Here is a 24,570-nt window from a genome sequence, read left to right on the forward strand (position 1 = left end):
GTGTCTCCACTTGAGACACTACTGTAGTACAGTGCCCTAGGGGAAGCATGTGTCTCCCCTTGAGACACTACTGTAGTACAATACACTAGGGGAAGCAGGTGTCTCCACTTGAGACACCACTGTAGTACAGTGCAGTAGGGGAAGCATGTGTCTCCACTTGAGACACCACTGTAGTACAGTGCAGTAGGGGAAGCATGTGTCTCCACTTGAGAAACCACTGTAGTACAATGCACTAGGGGAAGCGTGTGTCTCCAATTGAGACACCACTGTAGTACAATGCACTAGGGGAAGCATGTGTCTCCACTTGAGACACCACTCTAGTACAGTGCACTAGGGGAAGCATGTGTCTCCACTTGAGACACCACTGTAGTACAATGCACTAGTGGAAGCGTGTGTCTCCACTTGAGACACCACTGTAGTACAATTCACTAGGGGAAGCATGTGTCTCCACTTGAGACACCACTGTAGTACAGTGCAATAGGGGAAGCATGTGTCTCCACTTGAGACACCACTGTAGTACAATGCACTAGGGGAAGCATGTGCCTCCACTTGAGACACCACTGTAGTTCAATGCTCTAGGAGAAGCATGTACCTCCACTTGAGACACCACTGTAGTACAATGCACTAGGGGAAGCATGTGTCTCCACTTGAGACACCACTGTAGTACAATGCACTAGGGGAAGCATGTGGCTCCACTTGAGACACCACTGTAGTACAATGCACTAGGGGAAGCATGTGCCTCCACTTGAGACACCACTGTAGTGCAGTGCACTAGGGGAAGCATGTGGCTCCACTTGAGAGACCACTGTAGTACAATGCACTAGGGGAAGCATGTGGCTCCACTTGAGACACCACTGTAGTACAATGCACTAGGGGAAACATGTGTCTCCACTTCAGACACCAGTGTAGAACAATACAGTGATGGTGCATTAGGGGAAGCATGTGTCTCCACTTGAGACACCACTGTAGTACGGTGCACCAGGGGAAGCACGTGTCTCCATTTGAGACACCACTGTAGTATGGTGCACTAGGGGAAGCATGTGCCTCCACTTGAGACACCACTGTAGTACAATGCACTACGGGAAGCATGTGCCTCCACTTGAGATACCACTGTAGTACGGTGCACTAGGGGAAGCATGTGGCTCCACTTGAGACACCACTGTAGTACAATGCACTAGGGGAAGCATGCGCCTCCACTTGAGACACCACTGTAGTGCAGTGCACTAGGGGAAGCATGTGGCTCCACTTGAGAGACCACTGTAGTACAATGCACTAGGGGAAGCATGTGGCTCCACTTGAGACACCACTGTAGTACAATGCACTAGGGGAAACATGTGTCTCCACTTCAGACACCAGTGTAGAACAATACAGTGATGGTGCATTAGGGGAAGCATGTGTCTCCACTTGAGACACCACTGTAGTACGGTGCACCCTGGGAAGCACATGTCTCCATTTGAGACACCACTGTAGTACGGTGCACTAGGGGAAGCATGTGTCTCCACTTGAGACACAACTGTAGTACAATGCACTAGGGGAAGCATGTGGCTCCACTTGAGACACCACTGTAGTACGGTGCACTAGGGGAAGCATGTGCCTCCACTTGAGACACCACTGTAGTACAATGCACTACGGGAAGCATGTGCCTCCACTTGAGACACCACTGTAGTACGGTGCACTAGGGGAAGCATGTGGCTCCACTTGAGACACCACTGTAGTACAATGCTTGAGGGGAAGCATGTATCTCCACTTCAGACACCACTGTATTACAATGCACTAGGGGAAGCATGTGGCTCCACTTGAGACACCACTGTAGTACAATGCACTAGGGGAAACATGTGTCTCCACTTCAGACACCAGCGTAGAACAATACAGTGATAGGGCATTAGGGGAAGCATGTGTCTCCACTTGAGACACCACTGTAGTACGGTGCACCAGGGGAAGCACGTGTCCCCACTTGAGACACCACTGTAGTACGGTGCACTAGGGGAAGCATGTGCCTCCACTTGAGACACCACTGTAGTACAATGCACTAGGGGAAGCATGTGCCGCCACTTGAGACACCACTGTAGTACAATACAGTGACGGTGCACTAGGGGAAGCATGTCCCTCCACTTCAGACACCACTGTAGTACAATACAGTGATGGTGCATTAGGGGAAGCATGTGTCTCCACTTGAGACACCACTGTAGTACAGTGCACTAGGGGAAGCATGTGCCTCCACTTCAGCCACCACTATAGTACAATACAGTGATGGTGCACTAGGGGGAGCATGTGTCTCCACTTGAGACACCACTGTAGTACGGTGCACCAGGGGAAGCACGTGTCCCCACTTGGGACACCACTGTAGTACGGTGCACTAGGGGAAGCATGTGCCTCCACTTGAGACACCAGTGTAGTACAATGCACTAGGGGAAGCATGTGCCTCCACTTGAGACACCACTGTAGTACAATGCACTAGGGGAAGCATGTGCCTCCACTTGAGACACCACTGTAGTACGGTGCACTAGGGGAAGCATGTGGCTCCACTTGAGACACAACTGTAGTACAATACAGTGACGGTGCACTTGGGGAAGCATGTGCCTCCACTTGAGACACCACTGTAGTACGGTGCACTAGGGGAAGCATGTGTCTCCACTTGAGACACTACTGTAGCACGGTGCACTAGGGGAAGCATGTGCCTCCACTTGAGACACCACTGTAGTACAATGCACTAGGGGAAGCATGTGTCTCCACTTGAGACACCACTGTAGTACAATGCAGTGATGGTGCACTAGGGGAAGCATGAGGCTCCACTTGAGACACCACTGTAGTACAATGCACTAGGGGAAGCATGTGTCTCCACTTGAGACACCACTGTAGTACAATGCAGTGGCGGTGCACTAGGGGAAGCATGTGGCTCCACTTGAGACACCACTGTAGTACAATGCACTAGGGGAAGCATGTGCCTCCTCTTGAGACACCACTGTAGTACAATGTTCTAGGGGAAGCATGTGTCTCCACTTGAGACACCACTGTAGTACAATACAGTGGTGGTGCACTAGGGGAAGCGTATGTCTCCACTTCAGACACCACTGTAGTACAATGCACTAGGGGAAGCATGTGGCTCCACTTGAGACACCACTGTAGTACAATGCACTAGGGGAAGCATGTGCCTCCACTTGAGACACCTCTGTAGTACAGTGCACTAGGGGAAGCATGTGTCTCCACTTGATACACCACTGTAGTACAATGCACTAGGGGAAGCATGTGTCTCCACTTGAGACACCACTGTAGTACGGTGCAATAGGGGAAGCATGTGTCTCCACTTGAGACACCACTGTAGTACAATACAGTGACAGTGCACTAGGGGAAGTATGTGCCTCCTCTTGAGACACCACTGTAGGACAGTGCACTAGGGGAAGCATGTGTCTCCACTTGAGACACCACTGTAGTAGAATGCGGTGACGGTGCACTAGGGGAAGCGTGTGTCTCCACTTGAGACACCACTGTAGTACAATACAGTGACGGTGCACTAGGGGAAGCATGTGGCTCCACTTGAGACACCACTGTAGTACAATACAGTGACGGTGCACTAGGGGAAGCATGTGTCTCCACTTGAGACACCACTGTAGTACAATGCACTAGGGGAAGCATGTGGTTCCACTTGAGACACCACTGTAGTACAGTGCACTAGGGGAAGCATGTGTCTCCACTTGAGACACCACTGTAGTACGGTGCACTAAGGGAAGCATGTGGCTCCACTTGAGACACCACTGTAGTACAATACAGTGACGGTGCACTAGGGGAAGCATGTGGCTCCACTTGAGACACCACTGTAGTACAAAGCACTAGGGGAAGCATGTGGCTCCACTTGAGACACCACTCTAGTACAATACAGTGACGGTGCACTAGGGGAAGCATGTGTCTCCACTTGAGACACCACTGTAGTACAATGCACTAGGGGAAGCATGTGGTTCCACTTGAGACACCACTGTAGTACGGTGCACTAGGGGAAGCATGTGGCTCCACTTGAGACACCACTGTAGTACAATACAGTGACGGTGCACTAGGGGAAGCATGTGGCTCCACTTGAGACACCACTGTAGTACAATACAGTGACGGTGCACTAGGGGAAGCATGTGTGTCCACTTGAGACACCACTGTAGTACAATGCACTAGGGGAAGCATGTGGTTCCAATTGAGACACCACTGTAGTACGGTGCACTAGGGGAAGCATGTGGCTCCACTTGAGACACCACTGTAGTACAATGCACTAGGGGAAGCATGTGGCTCCACTTGAGACACCACTGTAGTACAATGCTCTAGGGGAAGCATATGTCTCCACTTGAGACACCACTGTAGTACTATGCACTAGGGGAAGCATGTGTCTCCACTTCAGACACCAGTGTAGAACAATACAGTGATGGTGCATTAGGGGAAGCATGTGTCTCCACTTGAGACACCACTGTAGTACGGTGCACTAGGGTAAGCATGTGTCTCCACTTGATACACCACTGTAGTACAATGCACTAGGGGAGCATGTGGCTCCACTTGAGACACCACTGTAGTACTATGCACTAGGGGAAGCATGTGTCTCCACTTGAGACACCACTGTAGTACAATGCACTAGGGTAAGCATGTGGCTCCACTTGAGACACTACTGTAGTACAATGCACTAGGGGAAGCATGTGGCTCCACTTGAGACACCACTGTAGTACAATGCAGTGACGGTGCACTAGCGGGAGCATGTGTCTCCACTTGAGACACCACTGTAGTACAATGCACTAGGGGAAGCATGTGTCTCCACTTGAGACACCACTGTAGTACAATACAGTGACGGTGCGCTGGGGGAAGCATTTGCCTCCACTTGAGACACCACTGTAGTACAGTGCACTAGGGGAAGCATGTGTCTCCACTTGAGACACCACTGTAGTACAGTGCACTAGGGGAAGCATGTGGCTCCACTTGATACACCACTGTAGTACAGTGCACTAGGGGAAGCATGTGTCTCCACTTGAGACACCACTGTAGTACAATGCACTAGGGGAAGCATGTGTCTCCACTTGAGACACCACTGTAGTACAATGCACTAGGGTAAGCATGTGTCTCCACTTGAGACACCACTGTGGTACAATGCACTAGGGTAAGCATGTGTCTCCACTTGAGACACCACTGTGGTACAATGCACTAGGGGAAGTATGTGCCTCCATTTGAGACACCAGTGTAGTACAATGCACTACGGGAAAAACGTGCCTCCACTTGAGACACCACTGTAGTACAGTGCACTAGGGGAAGCATGTGTCTCCACTTGAGACACTACTGTAGTACAGTGCACTAGGGGAAGCATGTGTCTCCCCTTGAGACACTACTGTAGTACAATGCACTAGGGGAAGCAGGTGTCTCCACCTGAGACACCACTGTAGTACAGTGCAGTAGGGGAAGCATGTTTCTCCACTTGAGACAGCACTGTAGTAAAATGCACTAGGGGAAGCATGTGTCTCCACTTGAGACACCACTCTAGTACAGTGCACTAGGGGAAGCATGTGTCTCCACTTGAGACACCACTGTAGTACAATGCACTAGTGGAAGCGTGTGTCTCCACTTGAGACACCACTGTAGTACAATACAGTGATGGTGCACTAGGGGAAGCATGTGGCTCCCCTTGAGACACTACTGTAGTACAATGCACTAGGGGAAGCAGGTGTCTCCACCTGAGACACCACTGTAGTACAGTGCAGTAGGGGAAGCATGTTTCTCCACTTGAGACAGCACTGTAGTACAATGCACTAGGGGAAGCATGTGTCTCCACTTGAGACACCACTGTAGTACAGTGCACTAGGGGAAGCATGTGTCTCCACTTGAGACACCACTGTAGTACAATGCACTAGGGGAAGCATGTGTCTCCACTTGAGACACCACTGTAGTACAATGCACTAGGGGAAGCATGTGCGTCCACTTGAGACACCACTGTAGTTCAACGCTCTAGGCGACGCATGTACCTCCACTTGAGACACCACTGTAGTACAATGCACTAGGGGAAGCATGTGTCTCCACTTGAGACACCACTGTAGTACAATACAGTGATGGTGCACTAGGGGAAGCATGTGGCTCCACTTGAGACACCACTGTAGTACAATACAGTGATGGTGCACTAGGGGAAGCATGTGTCTCCACTTGAGACACCACTGTAGTACAATGCACTAGTGGAAGCGTGTGTCTCCACTTGAGACACCACTGTAGTACAATGCACTAGGGGAAGCATGTGTCTCCACTTGTGACACCACTGTAGTACAGTGCACTAGGGGAAGCATGTGTCTCCACTTGAGACACCACTGTAGTACAATGCACTAGGGGAAGCATGTGTCTCCACTTGAGACACCACTGTAGTACAATGCACTAGGGGAAGCATGTGCCTCCACTTGAGACACCACTGTAGTTCAACGCTCTAGGCGACGCATGTACCTCCACTTGAGACACCACTGTAGTACAATGCACTAGGGGAAGCATGTGTCTCCACTTGAGACACCACTGTAGTACAATGCAGTGATGGTGCACTAGGGGAAGCATGTGGCTCCACTTGAGACACCACTGTAGTACAATGCACTAGGGGAAGCATGCGCCTCCACTTGAGACACCACTGTAGTACAATGCAGTGACGGTGCACTAGGGGAAGCATGTGGCTCCACTTGAGACACCACTGTAGTACAATGCACTAGGGGAAGCATGCGCCTCCACTTGAGACACCACTGTAGTACAGTGCACTAGGGGAAGTTGTGGCTCCACTTGAGACACCACTGTAGTACAATGCACTAGGGGAAGCATGTGTCTCCACTTGAGACACCACTGTAGTACAGTGCACCAGGGGAAGCGTGTGTCTCCACTTGAGACACCACTGTAGTACAATGCAGTAACGGTGCACTAGGGGAAGCGTGTGTCTCCACTTGAGACACCACTGTAGTACAATACATTGACGGTGCACTAGGGGAAGCATGTGGCTCCACTTGAGACACCACTGTAGTACAATACAGTGACGGTGCACTAGGGGAAGCATGTGTCTCCACTTGAGACACCACTGTAGTACAATGCACTAGGGGAAGCATGTGGTTCCACTTGAGACACCACTGTAGTACAGTGCACTAGGGGAAGCATGTGTCTCCACTTGAGACACCACTGTAGTACAATGCACTAGGGGAAGCATGTGTCTCCATTTGAGACACCACTGTAGTACAATGCAGTGACGGTGCACTAGGGGAAGCATGTGGCTCCACTTGAGACACCACTGTAGTACAATACAGTGACGGTGCACTAGGGGAAGCATGTGGCTCCACTTGAGACACCACTGTAGTACAGTGCACTAGGGGAAGCATGTGGCTCCACTTGAGACACCACTGTAGTACGGTGCACTAGGGGAAGCATGTGGCTCCACTTGAGACACCACTGTAGTACAATACAGTGACGGTGCACTAGGGGAAGCATGTGGCTCCACTTGAGACACCACTGTAGTACAGTGCACTAGGGGAAGCATGTGTCTCCACTTGAGACACCACTGTAGTACAATGCACTAGGGGAAGCATGTGTCTCCATTTGAGACACCACTGTAGTACAATGCAGTGACGGTGCACTAGGGGAAGCATGTGGCTCCACTTGAGACACCACTGTATTACAGTGCACTAGGGGAAGCATGTGGCTCCACTTGAGACACCACTGTAGTACGGTGCACTAGGGGAAGCATGTGGCTCCACTTGAGACACCACTGTAGTACAATACAGTGACGGTGCACTAGGGGAAGCATTTGCCTCCACTCGAGACACCACTGTAGTACAGTGCACTAGGGGAAGTATGTGTCTCCACTTGACACACCACTGTAGTACAATGCACTAGGGGAAGCATGTGTCTCCTTTTGAGACACCACTGTAGTACAGTGCATTATGGAAAGTATGTGCCTCCACTTGAGACACCACTGTGGTACAATGCACTAGGGGAAGTATGTGCCTCCATTTGAGACACCACTGTAGTACAATGCACTAGGGGAAACATGTGCCTCCACTTGAGACACCACTGTAGTACAGTGCACTAGGGGAAGCATGTGTCTCCACTTGAGACACTACTGTAGTACAGTGCCCTAGGGGAAGCATGTGTCTCCCCTTGAGACACTACTGTAGTACAATGCACTAGGGGAAGCAGGTGTCTCCACTTGAGACACCACTGTAGTACAGTGCAGTAGGGGAAGCATGTGTCTCCACTTGAGACACCACTGTAGTACAGTGCAGTAGGGGAAGCATGTGTCTCCACTTGAGAAACCACTGTAGTACAATGCACTAGGGGAAGCATGTGTCTCCACTTGAGACACCACTGTAGTACAATGCACTAGGGGAAGCATGTGTCTCCACTTGAGACACCACTCTAGTACAGTGCACTAGGGGAAGCATGTGTCTCCACTTGAGACACCACTGTAGTACAATGCACTAGTGGAAGCGTGTGTCTCCACTTGAGACACCACTGTAGTACAATGCACTAGGGGAAGCATGTGTCTCCACTTGAGACACCACTGTAGTACAGTGCAATAGGGGAAGCATGTGTCTCCACTTGAGACACCACTGTAGTACAATGCACTAGGGGAAGCATGTGCCTCCACTTGAGACACCACTGTAGTTCAATGCTCTAGGAGAAGCATGTACCTCCACTTGAGACACCACTGTAGTACAATGCACTAGGGGAAGCATGTGTCTCCACTTGAGACACCACTGTAGTACAATGCACTAGGGGAAGCATGTGGCTCCACTTGAGACACCACTGTAGTACAATGCACTAGGGGAAGCATGTGCCTCCACTTGAGACACCACTGTAGTGCAGTGCACTAGGGGAAGCATGTGGCTCCACTTGAGAGACCACTGTAGTACAATGCACTAGGGGAAGCATGTGGCTCCACTTGAGACACCACTGTAGTACAATGCACTAGGGGAAACATGTGTCTCCACTTCAGACACCAGTGTAGAACAATACAGTGATGGTGCATTAGGGGAAGCATGTGTCTCCACTTGAGACACCACTGTAGTACGGTGCACCAGGGGAAGCACGTGTCTCCATTTGAGACACCACTGTAGTACGGTGCACTAGGGGAAGCATGTGCCTCCACTTGAGACACCACTGTAGTACAATGCACTACGGGAAGCATGTGCCTCCACTTGAGATACCACTGTAGTACGGTGCACTAGGGGAAGCATGTGGCTCCACTTGAGACACCACTGTAGTACAATGCTTGAGGGGAAGCATGTATCTCCACTTCAGACACCACTGTATTACAATGCACTAGGGGAAGCATGTGGCTCCACTTGAGACACCACTGTAGTACAATGCACTAGGGGAAACATGTGTCTCCACTTCAGACACCAGCGTAGAACAATACAGTGATAGGGCATTAGGGGAAGCATGTGTCTCCACTTGAGACACCACTGTAGTACAATGCACTAGGGGAAGCATGTGTCTCCACTTGAGACACCGCTGTAGTACAATGCACTAGGGGAAGCATGTGTCTCCACTTGAGACACCACTGTAGTACAATGCACTAGGGGAAGCACGTGTCTCCACTTGAGACACCACTGTAGTACAATGCACTAGGGGAAGCATGTGTCTCCACTTGAGACACCACTGTAGTACGGTGCAATAGGGGAAGCATGTGTCTCCACTTGAGACACCACTGTAGTACAATACAGTGACAGTGCACTGGGGGAAGTATGTGCCTCCTCTTGAGACACCACTGTAGGACAGTGCACTAGGGGAAGCATGTGTCTCCACTTGAGACACCACTGTAGTACAATGCAGTGGCGGTGCACTAGGGGAAGCATGTGGCTCCACTTGAGACACCACTGTAGTACAATACAGTGACGGTGCACTTGGGGAAGCATGTGGCTCCACTTGAGACACCACTGTAGTACGGTGCACTGGGGGAAGCATGTGCCTCCACTTGAGACACCACTGTAGTACGGTGCACTAGGGGAAGCATGTGTCTCCACTTGAGACACCACTGTAGTACGGTGCACTGGGGGAAGCATGTGCCTCCACTTGAGACACCACTGTAGTACAATGCACTAGGGGAAGCATGCGCCTCCACTTGAGACACCACTGTAGTACAATGCAGTGACGGTGCACTAGGGGAAGCATGCGCCTCCACTTGAGACACCATTGTAGTGCAATACAGTGACGGTGCACTGGGGGAAGCATGTGCCTCCACTTGAGACACCACTGTAGTACGGTGCACTAGGGGAAGCATGTGTCTCCACTTGAGACACCACTGTAGTACGGTGCACTGGGGGAAGCATGTGCCTCCACTTGAGACACCAGTGTAGTACAATGCACTAGGGGAAGCATGTGCCTCCACTTGAGACACCACTGTAGTACAATGCACTAGGGGAAGCATGTGGCTCCACTTGAGACACCACTGTAGTACAATGCACTAGGGTAAGCATGTGGCTCCACTTGAGACACCACTGTAGTACAATGCACTAGGGGAAGCATGTGTCTCCACTTGAGACACCATTGTAGTGCAATACAGTGACGGTGCACGAGGGGAAGCATGTGTCTCCACTTGAGACACCACTGTAGTACAGTGCACTAGGGGAAGCATGTGGCTCCACTTGAGACACCACTGTAGTACAATGCACTAGGGGAAGCACGTGTCTCCACTTGAGACACCATTGTAGTGCAATACAGTGACGGTGCACTAGGGGAAGCATGTGTCTCCACTTGAGACACCACTGTAGTACAGTGCACTAGGGGAAGCATGTGGCTCCACTTGAGACACCACTGTAGTACAATGCACTAGGGGAAGCACGTGTCTCCACTTGAGACACCACTGTAGTACAATACACTAGGGGAAGCATGTGGCTCCACTTGAGACACCACTGTAGTACAATGCACTAGGGGAAGCATGTGTCTCCACTTGAGACACCACTGTAGTACAGTGCACTAGGGGAAGCATGTGTCTTCACTTGAGACACCACTGTAGTACAATGCACTAGGGGAAGCACGTGTCTCCACTTGAGACACCACTGTAGTACAGTGCACTAGGGGAAGCATGTGTCTCCACTTGAGACACCACTGTAGTACAATGCACTAGGGGAAGCATGTGCCTCCACTTGAGACACCACTGTAGTACGGTGCACTAGGGGAAGCATGTGGCTCCACTTGAGACACCACTGTAGTACAATACAGTGACAGTGCACTAGGGGAAGTATGTGCCTCCACTTGAGACACCACTGTAGTACAGTGCACTAGGGGAAGCATGTGTCTCCACTTGAGACACCACTGTAGTACAATGCACTAGGGGAAGCATGTGGCTCCACTTGAGACACCACTGTAGTACGGTGCACTAGGGGAAGCATGTGGCTCCACTTGAGACACCACTGTAGTACAATGCACTAGGGGAAGCATGTGGCTCCACTTGAGACACCACTGTAGTACAATGCACTAGGGGAAGCATATGTCTTCACTTGAGACACCACTGTAGTACAATGCACTAGGGGGAGCATGTGTCTCCATTTGAGACACCACTGTATTACAATGCAGTGACGGTGCACTAGGGGAAGCATGTGGCTCCACTTGAGACACCACTGTAGTACAATACAGTGACGGTGCACTAGGGGAAGTATGTGCCCCCACTTGAGACACCACTGTAGTACAGTGCACTAGGGGAAGTATGTGCCTCCACTTGAGACACCACTTTAGTACAATACAGTGATGGTGCACTAGGGGAAGCATGTGCCTCCACTTGAGACACCACTGTAGTACAATACAGTGATGGTGCACTAGGGGAAGCATGTGCCTCCACTTGAGACACCACTGTAGTTCAATGCACTAGGAGAAGCATGTACCTCCACTTGAGACACCACTGTAGTACAGTGCACTAGGGGAAGCATGTGCCTCCACTTGAGACACCACTGTAGTACTTTGCACTAGGGGAAGCATGTGCCTCCACTTGTGACACCACTGTAGTACAGTGCACTAGGGGAAGTATATGCCTCGACATGAGACACCACTTTAGTACAGTGCTCTAGGGGAAGTATGTGCCTCGACATGAGACACCACTGTAGTATAATGCACTAGGGGAGGCATGTGCCTCCACTTGAGACACCACCATAGTAAAATGCACTAGGGGAGGCATGTGCCTCCACTTGAGACACCACCATAGTACAATGCACTAGGGGAAGCATGTGCCTCCACTTGAGACACCACTTTAGTACAGTGCACTAGGGGAAGTATGTGCCTCGACATGAGACACCACTGTAGTATAATGCACTAGGGGAGGCATGTGCCTCCACTTGAGACACCACCATAGTACAATGCACTAGGGGAATCATGTGTCTCCACTTCAGACACCACTGTAGTATGGTGCACTAGGGGAAGCACGTGCCTCCACTTGTATAAATGCCCGCCTTTGGCCTGTATCAGCATTTGCAATCTATCAAATTGACTTATGGTTTCCTTCTATGAACCTTATTTTTTGGTATATCATGTTTTGTATCTCATTCTCCTTCATTAGCACTCTTATTTTTGAACATATCAGGAACAAAGGACAACTTCTATGTTGGCATGTTTCATTCATTTCTCCTTATGCTAGAACATCACATGACAAAACTGGTCATAATCAGTCTGTATCAGACAAATGAATAGTTGTATTGTCATTTTGAAACTTCAGGGGTGTAGATGATTAAAAATAGAACTTATGCTCAAGGATTAGGGAAGGATAAATTTTGAACAACTCCATGTTGTTGTCCAAGAACTCCTGTGGTACAGAATTGAGGTGGTGATGCTCTAAATATCTATAATGTTTGGATAACATTCTTTGACTGAAAATGACTTGTGTTGCTCCTGTTCAAGTAGACATCTTTGTGTAAGTCAAATTAATCAAACCAGAACAAAATAAGTTACAACTTTGTTATAGACTCTTTTGCCTTTCAGCATTCAGTCAGCAAGTCTCTGTGAATTAACTAAGTGCCTCTGTATGCATCTAGTGATCTGATATTGTTTATTTACACTGCCTGGATCTCCTATTTCTCGTACTGTTGATACCACATCCAAAATTCTCCAGGTTTACTTTTTCTCCTTCATTTGCCCGATTCGACTGCATCATCAAAGCCTCTTTGTACGAGCAGCCCAAAATTCCTGTTACATGATGTGTTCCTTCTACCGTGAATGTGACATCCTCAGTCAAGCCAGCTTTCACTCCTGTACAAAGAAGCCAGTCCAAGAAGGAATCACTGTAAAGACAGCCATTGAAATGCCTTGTTGGGTAATGGATCCAGCGTCTACAAAGTTGTGCATGGGCTCCCTTTCTTTGGCAGCATTCGACGCGCTGATATTGCATATAAGCCAACTAGTCTTCATGATTGGCCACAATGATTGGGAAATTTGAAAACCCACCTATGATTACATCTATTAGACACTGTTATTTTTTTTATTTTTTGAGTTTAGTTCCATCTCGTATGAAATAGAGTAATTGTGTGAGTGTTGTGCAGAAGCACCATCTGTGAATTTGAATGGACTTCACAATCATTTTGGACTCAGTAGTTACTTTCATGAACAAACCTGCAGTAACAGTGCTCAGAGGTTCTTTTTGCATGTTTAAGAACTACTTCATCTCATTGACTGTACCCAGACTGTGGTAAGGTATTATTTCTAAATGCACAACATCTATGGCAAGTGTTACAGGGCGTTTTTAACTCTGGAATATAGTTTAAAACCAGTCTTGTGGGTTATACGTGTACACAGAGCAGTTGACTACTAGAGTCTCTGCTGAGCAGAGGAACTGTGGACTGACTACAGTTCTGTTGTGAGTTATACGTGTACACAGAGCTGGTCACTACTAGAGTCTCTGCTGAGCGCATAAACTGTGGACTGACTGTGAGTTATACGTGTACATGAAGCTGTTCACTACTAGAGTCTCTGCTGAGCGTAGGAACTGTGGACTGACTGTGAGTTATACGTGTACACGAAGCTGTTCACTACTAGAGTCTCTGCTGAGCGTAGGAACTGTGGACTGACTGTGAGTTATACGTGTACACAAAGCTGTTCACTACTAGAGTCTCTGCTGAGCGTAGGAACTGTGGACTGACTACAGTTCTGTTGTGAGTTATACGTGTACACGAAGCTGTTCACTACTAGAGTCTCTGCTGAGCGTAGGAACTGTGGACTGACTGTGAGTTATACGTGTACACAGAGCTGTTCACTACTAGAGTCTCTGCTGAGCGTAGGAACTGTGGACTGACTACAGTTCTGTTGTGAGTTATACGTGTACACAAAGCTGTTCACTACTAGAGTCTCTGCTGAGCGTAGGAACTGTGGACTGACTACAGTTCTGTTGTGAGTTATACGTGTACACAAAGCTGTTCACTACTAGAGTCTCTGCTGAGCGCAGGAACTGTGGACTGACTGTGAGTTATACGTGTACATGAAGCTGTTCACTACTAGAGTCTCTGCTGAGCGTAGGAATTGTGGACTGACTGTGAGTTATACGTGTACACAGAGCTGTTCACTACTAGAGTCTCTGCTGAGCGTAGGAACTGTGGACTGACTACAGTTCTGTTGTGAGTTATACGTGTACACAGAGCTGTTCACTACTAGAGTCTCTGCTGAGCGTAGGAACTGTGGACTGACTACAGTTCTGTTGTGAGTTATACGTGTACACAGAGCTGTTCACTACTAGAGTCTCTGCTGAGCGTAGGAACTGTGGACTGACTACAGTTCTGTTGTGAGTTATACGTGTACACAGAGCTGTTCACTACTAGAGTCTCTGCTGAGCGTAGGAACTGTGGACTGACTGTGAGTTATACGTGTACACGAAGCTGTTCACTACTAGAGTCTCTGCTGAGCGTAGGAACTGTGGACTGACTGTGAGTTATACGTGTACACGAAGCTGTTCACTACTAGAGTCTCTGCTGAGCGCAGGAACTGTGGACTGACTACAGTTCTGTTGTGAGTTATACGTGTACACAGAGCTGTTCACTTCTAGAGTCTCTGCTGAGTGTAGGAACTGTGGACTGACTACAGTTCTGTTGTGAGTTATACGTGTACACGAAGCTGTTCACTACTAGAGTCTCTGCTGAGTGTAGGAACTGTGGACTGACTACAGTTCTGTTGTGAGTTATACGTGTACACGAAGCTGTTCACTACTAGAGTCTCTGCTGAGCGTAGGAACTGTGGACTGACTACAGTTCTGTTGTGAGTTATACGTGTACACAGAGCAGTTCACTACTAGAGTCTCTGCTGAGCGTACGAACTGTGGACTGACTACAGTTCTGTTGTGAGTTATACGTGTACACGAAGCTGTTCACTACTAGAGTCTCTGCTGAGCGTAGGAACTGTGGACTGACTACAGTTCTGTTGTGAGTTATACGTGTACACAGAGCAGTTCACTACTAGAGTCTCTGCTGAGCGTAGGAACTGTGGACTGACTACAGTTCTGTTGTGAGTTATACGTGTACACAGAGCTGGTCACTACTAGAGTCTCTGCTGAGCGCAGGAACTGTGGACTGACTACAGTTCTGTTGTGAGTTATACGTGTACACGAAGCTGTTCACTACTAGAGTCTCTGCTGAGCGTAGGAACTGTGGACTGACTACAGTTCTGTTGTGAGTTATACGTGTACACAGAGCTGTTCACTACTAGAGTCTCTGCTGAGCGCAGGAACTGTGGACTGACTACAGTTCTGTTGTGAGTTATACGTGTACACAGAGCTGTTCACTACTAGAGTCTCTGCTGAGCGTAGGAACTGTGAACTGACTACAGTTCTGTTGTGAGTTATACGTGTACACAGAGCTGTTCACTACTAGAGTCTCTGCTGAGCGCAGGAACTGTGGACTGACTACAGTTCTGTTGTGAGTTATACGTGTACACAGAGCTGGTCACTACTAGAGTCTCTGCTGAGCGTAGGAACTGTGGACTGACTGTGAGTTATACGTGTACACAGAGCTGTTCACTACTAGAGTCTCTGCTGAGCGTAGGAACTGTGGACTGACTGTGAGTTATACGTGTACACGAAGCTGTTCACTACTAGAGTCTCTGCTGAGCGTAGGAACTGTGGACTGACTACAGTTCTGTTGTGAGTTATACGTGTACACAGAGCTGTTCACTACTAGAGTCTCTGCTGAGCGTAGGAACTGTGGACTGACTACAGTTCTGTTGTGAGTTATACGTGTACACGAAGCTGTTCACTACTAGAGTCTCTGCTGAGCGTAGGAACTGTGGACTGACTACAGTTCTGTTGTGAGTTATACGTGTACACAGAGCTGTTCACTACTAGAGTCTCTGCTGAGCGTAGGAACTGTGGACTGACTGTGAGTTATACGTGTACACAGAGCAGTTCACTACTAGAGTCTCTGCTGAGCGTAGGAACTGTGGACTGACTACAGTTCTGTTGTGAGTTATACGTGTACACAGAGCAGTTCACTACTAGAGTCTCTGCTGAGCGTAGGAACTGTGGACTGACTACAGTTCTGTTGTGAGTTATACGTGTACACAGAGCAGTTCACTACTAGAGTCTCTGCTGAGCGTAGGAACTGTGGACTGACTACAGTTCTGTTGTGAGTTATACGTGTACACAGAGCAGTTCACTACTAGAGTCTCTGCTGAGCGTAGGAACTGTGGACTGACTACAGTTCTGTTGTGAGTTATACGTGTACACAGAGCTGTTCACTACTAGAGTCTCTGCTGAGCGCAGGAACTGTGGACTGACTGTGAGTTATACGTGTACACGAAGCTGTTCACTACTAGAGTCTCTGCTGAGCGTAGGAACTGTGGACTGACTGTGAGTTATACGTGTACACAAAGCTGTTCACTACTAGAGTCTCTGCTGAGCGTAGGAACTGTGGACTGACTACAGTTCTGTTGTGAGTTATACGTGTACACGAAGCTGTTCACTACTAGAGTCTCTGCTGAGCGTAGGAACTGTGGACTGACTGTGAGTTATACGTGTACACAGAGCTGTTCACTACTAGAGTCTCTGCTGAGCGTAGGAAGTGTGGACTGACTACAGTTCTGTTGTGAGTTATACGTGTACACAGAGCTGATCACTACTAGAGTCTCTGCTGAGCGCAGGAACTGTGGACTGACTGTGAGTTATACGTGTACACAAAGCTGTTCACTACTAGAGTCTCTGCTGAGCGTAGGAACTGTGGACTGACTACAGTTCTGTTGTGAGTTATACGTGTACACAGAGCTGTTCACTACTAGAGTCTCTGCTGAGCGCAGGAACTGTGGACTGACTGTGAGTTATACTTGTACACAGAGCTGGTCACTACTAGAGTCTCTGCTGAGCATAGGAACTGTGGACTGACTGTGAGTTATACGTGTACACAGAGCTGTTCACTACTAGAGTCTCTGCTGAGCGCAGGAACAGTGGACTGACTGTGAGTTATACGTGTACACAGAGCTGTTCACTACTAGAGTCTCTGCTGAGTGTAGGAACTGTGGACTGACTACAGTTCTGTTGTGAGTTATACGTGTACACGAAGCTGTTCACTACTAGAGTCTCTGCTGAGCGTAGGAACTGTGGACTGACTACAGTTCTGTTGTGAGTTATACGTGTACACAAAGCTGTTCACTACTAGAGTCTCTGCTGAGCGCAGGAACTGTGGACTGACTACAGTTCTGTTGTGAGTTATACGTGTACACAAAGCTGTTCACTACTAGAGTCTCTGCTGAGCGTAGGAACTGTGGACTGACTACAGTCCTGTTGTGAGTTATACGTGTACACAAAGCTGTTCACTACTAGAGTCTCTGCTGAGCGTAGGAACTGTGGACTGACTGTGAGTTATACGTGTACACAGAGCTGTTCACTACTAGAGTCTCTGCTGAGCATAGGAACTGTGGACTGACTGTGAGTTATACGTGTACACAGAGCTGTTCACTACTAGAGTCTCTGCTGAGCGTAGGAACTGTGGACTGACTGTGAGTTATACGTGTACACAGAGCTGTTCACTACTAGAGTCTCTGCTGAGCGTAGGAACTGTGGACTGACTACAATTCTGTTGTGAGTTATACGTGTACACGAAGCTGTTCACTACTAGAGTCTCTGCTGAGCGTAGGAACTGTGGACTGACTACAGTTCTGTTGTGAGTTATACGTGTACACAGAGCTGTTCACTACTAGAGTCTCTGCTGAGTGTAGGAACTGTGGACTGACTACAGTTCTGTTGTGAGTTATACGTGTACACAGAGCTGTTCACTACTAGAGTCTCTGCTGAGCGTAGGAACTGTGAACTGACTACAGTTCTGTTGTGAGTTATACGTGTACACAGAGCTGTTCACTACTAGAGTCTCTGCTGAGCGTAGGAACTGTGGACTGACTACAGTTCTGTTGTGAGTTATACGTGTACACGAAGCTGTTCACTACTAGAGTCTCTGCTGAGCGCAGGAACTGTGGACTGACTACAGTCCTGTTGTGAGTTATACGTGTACACGAAGCTGTTCACTACTAGAGTCTCTGCTGAGCGTAGGAACTGTGGACTGACTACAGTTCTGTTGTGAGTTATACGTGTACACAAAGCTGTTCACTACTAGAGTCTCTGCTGAGCGTAGGAACTGTGGACTGACTACAGTTCTGTTGTGAGTTATACGTGTACACGAAGCTGTTCACTACTAGAGTCTCTGCTGAGTGTAGGAACTGTGGACTGACTACAGTTCTGTTGTGAGTTATACGTGTACACAGAGCTGTTCACTACTAGAGTCTCTGCTGAGCGCAGGAACTGTGGACTGACTACAGTTCTGTTGTGAGTTATACGTGTACACAGAGCTGTTCACTACTAGAGTCTCTGCTGAGCGCAGGAACTGTGGACTGACTACAGTCCTGTTGTGAGTTATACGTGTACACGAAGCTGTTCACTACTAGAGTCTCTGCTGAGCGCAGGAACTGTGGACTGACTACAGTCCTGTTGTGAGTTATACGTGTACACGAAGCTGTTCACTACTAGAGTCTCTGCTGAGCGTAGGAACTGTGGACTGACTACAGTCCTGTTGTGAGTTATACGTGTACACGAAGCTGTTCACTACTAGAGTCTCTGCTGAGCGTAGGAACTGTGGACTGACTACAGTTCTGTTGTGAGTTATACGTGTACACAGAGCTGGTCACTACTAGAGTCTCTGCTGAGCGCAGGAACTGTGGACTGACTGTGAGTTATACGTGTACACGAAGCTGTTCACTACTAGAGTCTCTGCTGAGCGTACGAACTGTGGACGGACTACAGCTCTGTTCTGATGGATCTTGATATGTTTTGAAATGCTCTTGTGACGTATCAGTTTCCCACCAGTTTATAGGGTGCTTGGAGTTTAGTGTATCTTTTAATCGGGGAAGGACGGTCTCTGTCACTGCGGTGAACCATCACCTTCTGCTATGCACTACACGCGTTTCCACTCCATGTACATTGAACTAAAGTGCAATTTCTCCACTATTCACCTCTCAGTACCACTTAGATGTTCGGCGCTGGCTGGCAGGTTACACAAATGTGGGATTTTTCCTCCATGCTGGCTTCATGTTTAGAACTTAAACACTCAAGCCTTTGAGTTACTTGAGAAGCAGTGTTTTCCAGAAAGCTGTGTGTAGCATATTTACGAGTAAGCTCAACCTGTCTGTAAGCCTGTTGTGTGAAGAGGCATGTTATTTATGGGTAGGGCACTATTCAAGTTCAGGAAGAATGCAATGCCTTAAAGTTTCACATGTCCCAGAATATTTGAACTTCATACTTTTAACAACAAACTCTGACAGTATGTTCAGCACTCACATTCGTGCAGCTAATACAAATGTCCCTCATAAAATTATGTCCATTAAAAGGGAGCTACATTTTTTATTTCCCACCAAATAGAACAGAACTTGCAGTTGATTTCCTTCTGTGCTTTCAATATATGTCAGTGTTGCCAGTTCCATTGTTATATCCAAGAAATGGAAATGGATGAACAGACACAGAAGGGTTACAAATACCACACTGTGAGAAAAGGCAAATACTTTATTTACACAGATGGATGGAGCTTGTTCAGTATACACCTGCCATTGCCTGGAACCGAGCATCCGACCTCCTCAGTTCCTATATCTTTTTTGTAAGGATCAATTCACAGTTGGAGTTCTCTTGTATCCACTGGGGAAAAAAATGGTTTTTAACATCATATTCATATTGCATATTATTCCATGCACATTACTTGACTCTCTTGACCTTTCGAGGCATGCCAGAAAATCCTTCTGTAACAATTCCAATCTCTCGTAGCTTATATTGAGGAAAGTGCATCTTCTCAGGCTTGAAGTGCTGTAAATTAGTGCTACTTACATGACGAATTTCTAAACCATTTCCTTACCATTTTTAGAAATGCAGTGGTTGCACCACTGCTTTGGAAAGCACATTCTTGAAAGTGGATATTGTTGTCTTTCAGATATAGAAAAGCAGTAATGATCTCTGATGGAAATGTTTCCTTGACCCATTTCACATTCATTTTTTAAATCTGTGGGTGCCATGTGCTTTCTAGTTAAGAAAGTAAACAGTTTAATCTCTTCTTTGGGCTACAGGTATTATACATTTTTGATATAGCTGCCACTAATTTCATCTGTTCAGTACGCATGTTTTATTCTTTGATTTCCTGACATTTTAAGAACTCATCCATCTTTGCTTTCTTTACCTCAAAGTCAGCATCCATCTCCGTTATTCTCTTATTGGCGTCCCACAATTTTAGTCATGAACTGTTCTTTTCTTTGTCGGCTTCAAAACACTTATTAGTTTTCTGTTCTATAAACACAGGATTTTATGAATTCAAAATTTGGAACAAAGGGTTCCGGCCACATGTTTTCCAGCCATTTCTGACTTAGGTCTTTATCACTTGGGAATTTGTGAACCGAAAAGCCTTTACTTTTCCGGCTTTGTGTTTTGGGATAGAGCACACAATAATAAACCATTGTGTAAATAATATGATGATACCAGTACTTACGAGTGAAAATTTTTTACTTCATAATTGCCAGCTTTCATTTTATAAGTAGGCCATACACTGTACACTCATGTTTATAACAAACTGAACACCTTCAAATACAAGAGATGGGAACTTCATATTCGCAGGACATATTCACTGGTATGTTCTACAGGAATGATTAGCATTTCAGCCACTTAGGTTCAGCATGTGTCCTGTCACGTAGTAGGCACTGTTAACTGACACCGATGCATATAAGGCACAAATGGCGTCCTGGGGTGTAGCACTCACCTGGTTCCACATTTCATCTTTGGTGGTTGGCATTGCATCACATCACCGCATCTGTTGTTTCACCATATTCCACAAATTTTCGATTGGCGACAAGTCTGGTGATCGTGTGGGCCAGGGCAACAGTCTGACATGTATGACAACAACAAGGCATGTGTTCATGCAGCAACATGAGGTGGCGCATTGTCCTGCTGAAATATGGCATCTGGGGTGTCATGCAGAAAGGATATGGCTACGGGTCGCAGGATGTCTTTCACGTAGGTCAAACTCGTCACAGTGCCCTAAACATGCACCAACTGTGATTTGTAGTTGTACCCAATAATGTACCACATCAAAAGGCATTGAGTTGGCGCTGTATGTCCTGTGTGCATGCCTCTCCTCCTGTCTACAGCGAACCAAAATGCAGCCATCGTTTTCAAACAGACGAACCTGGATTCATCGAAAAATATTATTTGCTGCAATTCCTGTCCCCAGTGACATCGTTCCGTACACTATTGCAGTCTAGCATGTTTATGCACGTTAGTCAAAAGTAGGCAGAGAAGTGAACGGTGCGCTGATAACACAGACCGTAATAAACTGTGATGGTCTGTCACTTCTTATAGTGTATGATGTGTTACACTGTTCCACTGTTGCGCCAGAGCCAGTGAGGATGCAGATCTGTTCTTCAATGTCATTCGGATGACATGTTGATCTTCTCGAGGGTTGTCTGGGTTGTGCAACCAGACCGTCTCATCGTGATCTATGGCCTTCTTTGAAGCCATCTGTACACACACGTTGCACTGCCGACACACTTCGTCCCACATGAGCAGCAGTTTCCCGGATGAATGCATCACATGCACCCTCTTTCAAACTCACTCATTTGACGGTACAGTTCTCGCACGTCTGCTCCATTACCTTCAGTTTATTGTGACAACGAGAGCCACCAGTCGGTGGTTGTGCGCCGAGATGTCAAGTGGACCTTGAACCTTAGGGCTAATCGTTTCTTCGTAACATACTCATGCACATGTCCTGTGAATATGAACTTCCTATCCTATTCTTTAAAAGTGTTCTGGTTTTTGATAAACATGAGTGTATAAACTGAATACGAAATATTCTACAAGGTTACTTTGCTGGGTCTTAATGCAATTAAAGTAAAAAATTTGTGAATTTATCACAATTTTAAGCAAGCATGCAGTGGTACATACACATAAATATTATAGTACTTTTAATTTACATAAGTGTAGCCTACTATAAGTACTAGCATCTTCCCTTATTTGCGGAATTATGCTAAATTCTCGTACATACCACTCTGACAAGTACTAGCACTGCACTATTTCACTCCAAACAACACGCAGTATGTACTGTTATGTTATAAATAACAAGCTAATTACAATTTAAAACTAAGGTTTCAGCATTAAACAATAGGTCCCCTGGGTCCTATACACGCAGTGCCTCTCGTGTATCTTCGCAGTTGTTCGCTTGTATCATGATGTCATCTTCAAAGGCCAAATGCTTTAATTCGGTCTTTCTAGCCCCAGCTCCACTGGTGACCTGTTTGATTCTTATATTTCTCACTTTATTTACCTCCTTTTTTATGACTTGTCAAGCACCAGGTTGAAGATAAAGGGTAACAGTCCATCTCCTTGTCGCACTCCGGTTATGATCTTGAAACACCTTGATGATACTCTTCTGACATTTACCGTGTCTGTGATGTCCTTTTGTATCTCTTCAACAAGGGTGTGCATGTTATAGACACATTACATATGTCAGATGCACTGTGTCTCTATTCCTAACTAAATTCATGACAGCGCTGACGGCTGTTGTACATGCGGCTTGCTACAATAAGAGGATGTGTGTTCTTTCTGCAGCTCATTTTAACCAGCAGAAGTGACCTCCCAGACAAAACAATCTTTACACCGGTCTGTTTTTAGGCCAACTTTGCTTTATGGGAGTGAAGGCGTGGTGGACTCAGGATATCTCATTCATGAGCCATGTCTCATTATCCACTTTGAACCATTTTCGGAGATGTTAAGGTGCCGAAATTGTGTCCCCTAGGAGTTCTTTTAAGTACCAGCAATCTACCGACATGAGGCTCACCGCCAGACTGAGCCAGGATCGTACCTGCCAAGTTGAGGTTAGAAGGCCGGCACCTTAACCGTCTGAGCTACTCAGCACGGCAGAGCTAGAATTAACAGACAAGAAAGTGATGAGATTGATTGCTGGTACTAACATTTGGGAACAGTGGCAGGAGGGTACTAGGAATGAGAAGATAGAAGGCTAAATTAGGGTTGAACTTGATGGATGAAGCTGTACACATAAATCGGCTTCGGTTGTGGGGCCATGTGAAGCAAATGGATAAGGATAGGTTACCTAGGAGAATAACGGTCTCTGTTATGGAGGATAAGGCTGGTAGAGGGAGACCAAGATGAGAGTCGCTAAACTCAGTTTCTAACTATTTAATGATAGGAACTAAGAAACTAAACAAGGGCACAAAACTAGTTAGAAATAGAGACTTGTGGTGTCGATCAGTTAATTCACAAGGGCTTACAGACTAAATACTGAAAGGCAAAAATGTATATAATTAAAATATGTTTTTCCCATAGTTGTATGGTAATAGAAAATATTTTCCGTGGCTTCCCATTTTCACCCCTGTGTCCACTACCTTCCTTCTGCTTCCCCTTTTCTAAACATCATCATCGTATGACCATTCTGTGTTTTTGTGACGTAAAGCATGTGGTGAAAAAGACTTTATTTGTAGCCGTTGTTGTAGCTCAGCAAGAGTCATGTCACAAGTACGAGGAGTAACATTCTAAAGGAGGGAGTACACCCTCATATTTACAACTAACATTGTAACCTTGAAATTATTAATAGGATAAATAAGAGAAGACTTATGAATGATTTAGAAAACATTCATATCCTTCTTGATATGTTAACAAATAATGATCGAATTTAAGGGATACGAATGAACAAAGAACTCTCTATATGAATGTATATACTAAGGGGGGTAGCAGCCTTCTGGTAGTTGCAAGGGCGGCAGTCTAGATGATTGACTGATATGGCCTTGTAATAATACTCAACATAGCTTAGCTGTGTTGATACTGCTACACGGCTGAAAGCAGCGGGAAACTACAGCCGTAACTACCTCCCGAGGACATGCAGCTCTCTCTGTATGAATGATGTACTGATGATGGCTTCCTCCCGGGTAAAATATTCCGGAGGTAAACTAGTCCCCCATTCGGATCTCCGGGTGGGGACTACACGAGAGGGGGCGATCATCAGGAAGATGGATACTGACATTCTGCAAGTCGGAGCGTGGAATGTTAGAAGTTTGAATCGTGGTAGGTTAGAGAATCTGAAAAGGGAGATGGATAGGCTAAAGTTAGATGTA

General features: G+C 47.0%; 1 protein-coding gene across 1 annotated transcript in view; it reads left to right on the forward strand.

Annotated features, from left to right (window-relative positions):
- The window catches only part of LOC137498878 (uncharacterized), a 148,259-nt gene that overhangs the window by 117,070 nt on the left and 6,619 nt on the right, over positions 1-24,570 (forward strand). The gene's annotated exons all lie outside the window — the stretch shown is intronic.

The sequence above is a fragment of the Anabrus simplex genome, chromosome 3 (assembly GCF_040414725.1).
Source record: "Anabrus simplex isolate iqAnaSimp1 chromosome 3, ASM4041472v1, whole genome shotgun sequence".
In the NCBI taxonomy this organism is placed as follows: Eukaryota; Metazoa; Arthropoda; class Insecta; order Orthoptera; family Tettigoniidae; genus Anabrus; species Anabrus simplex.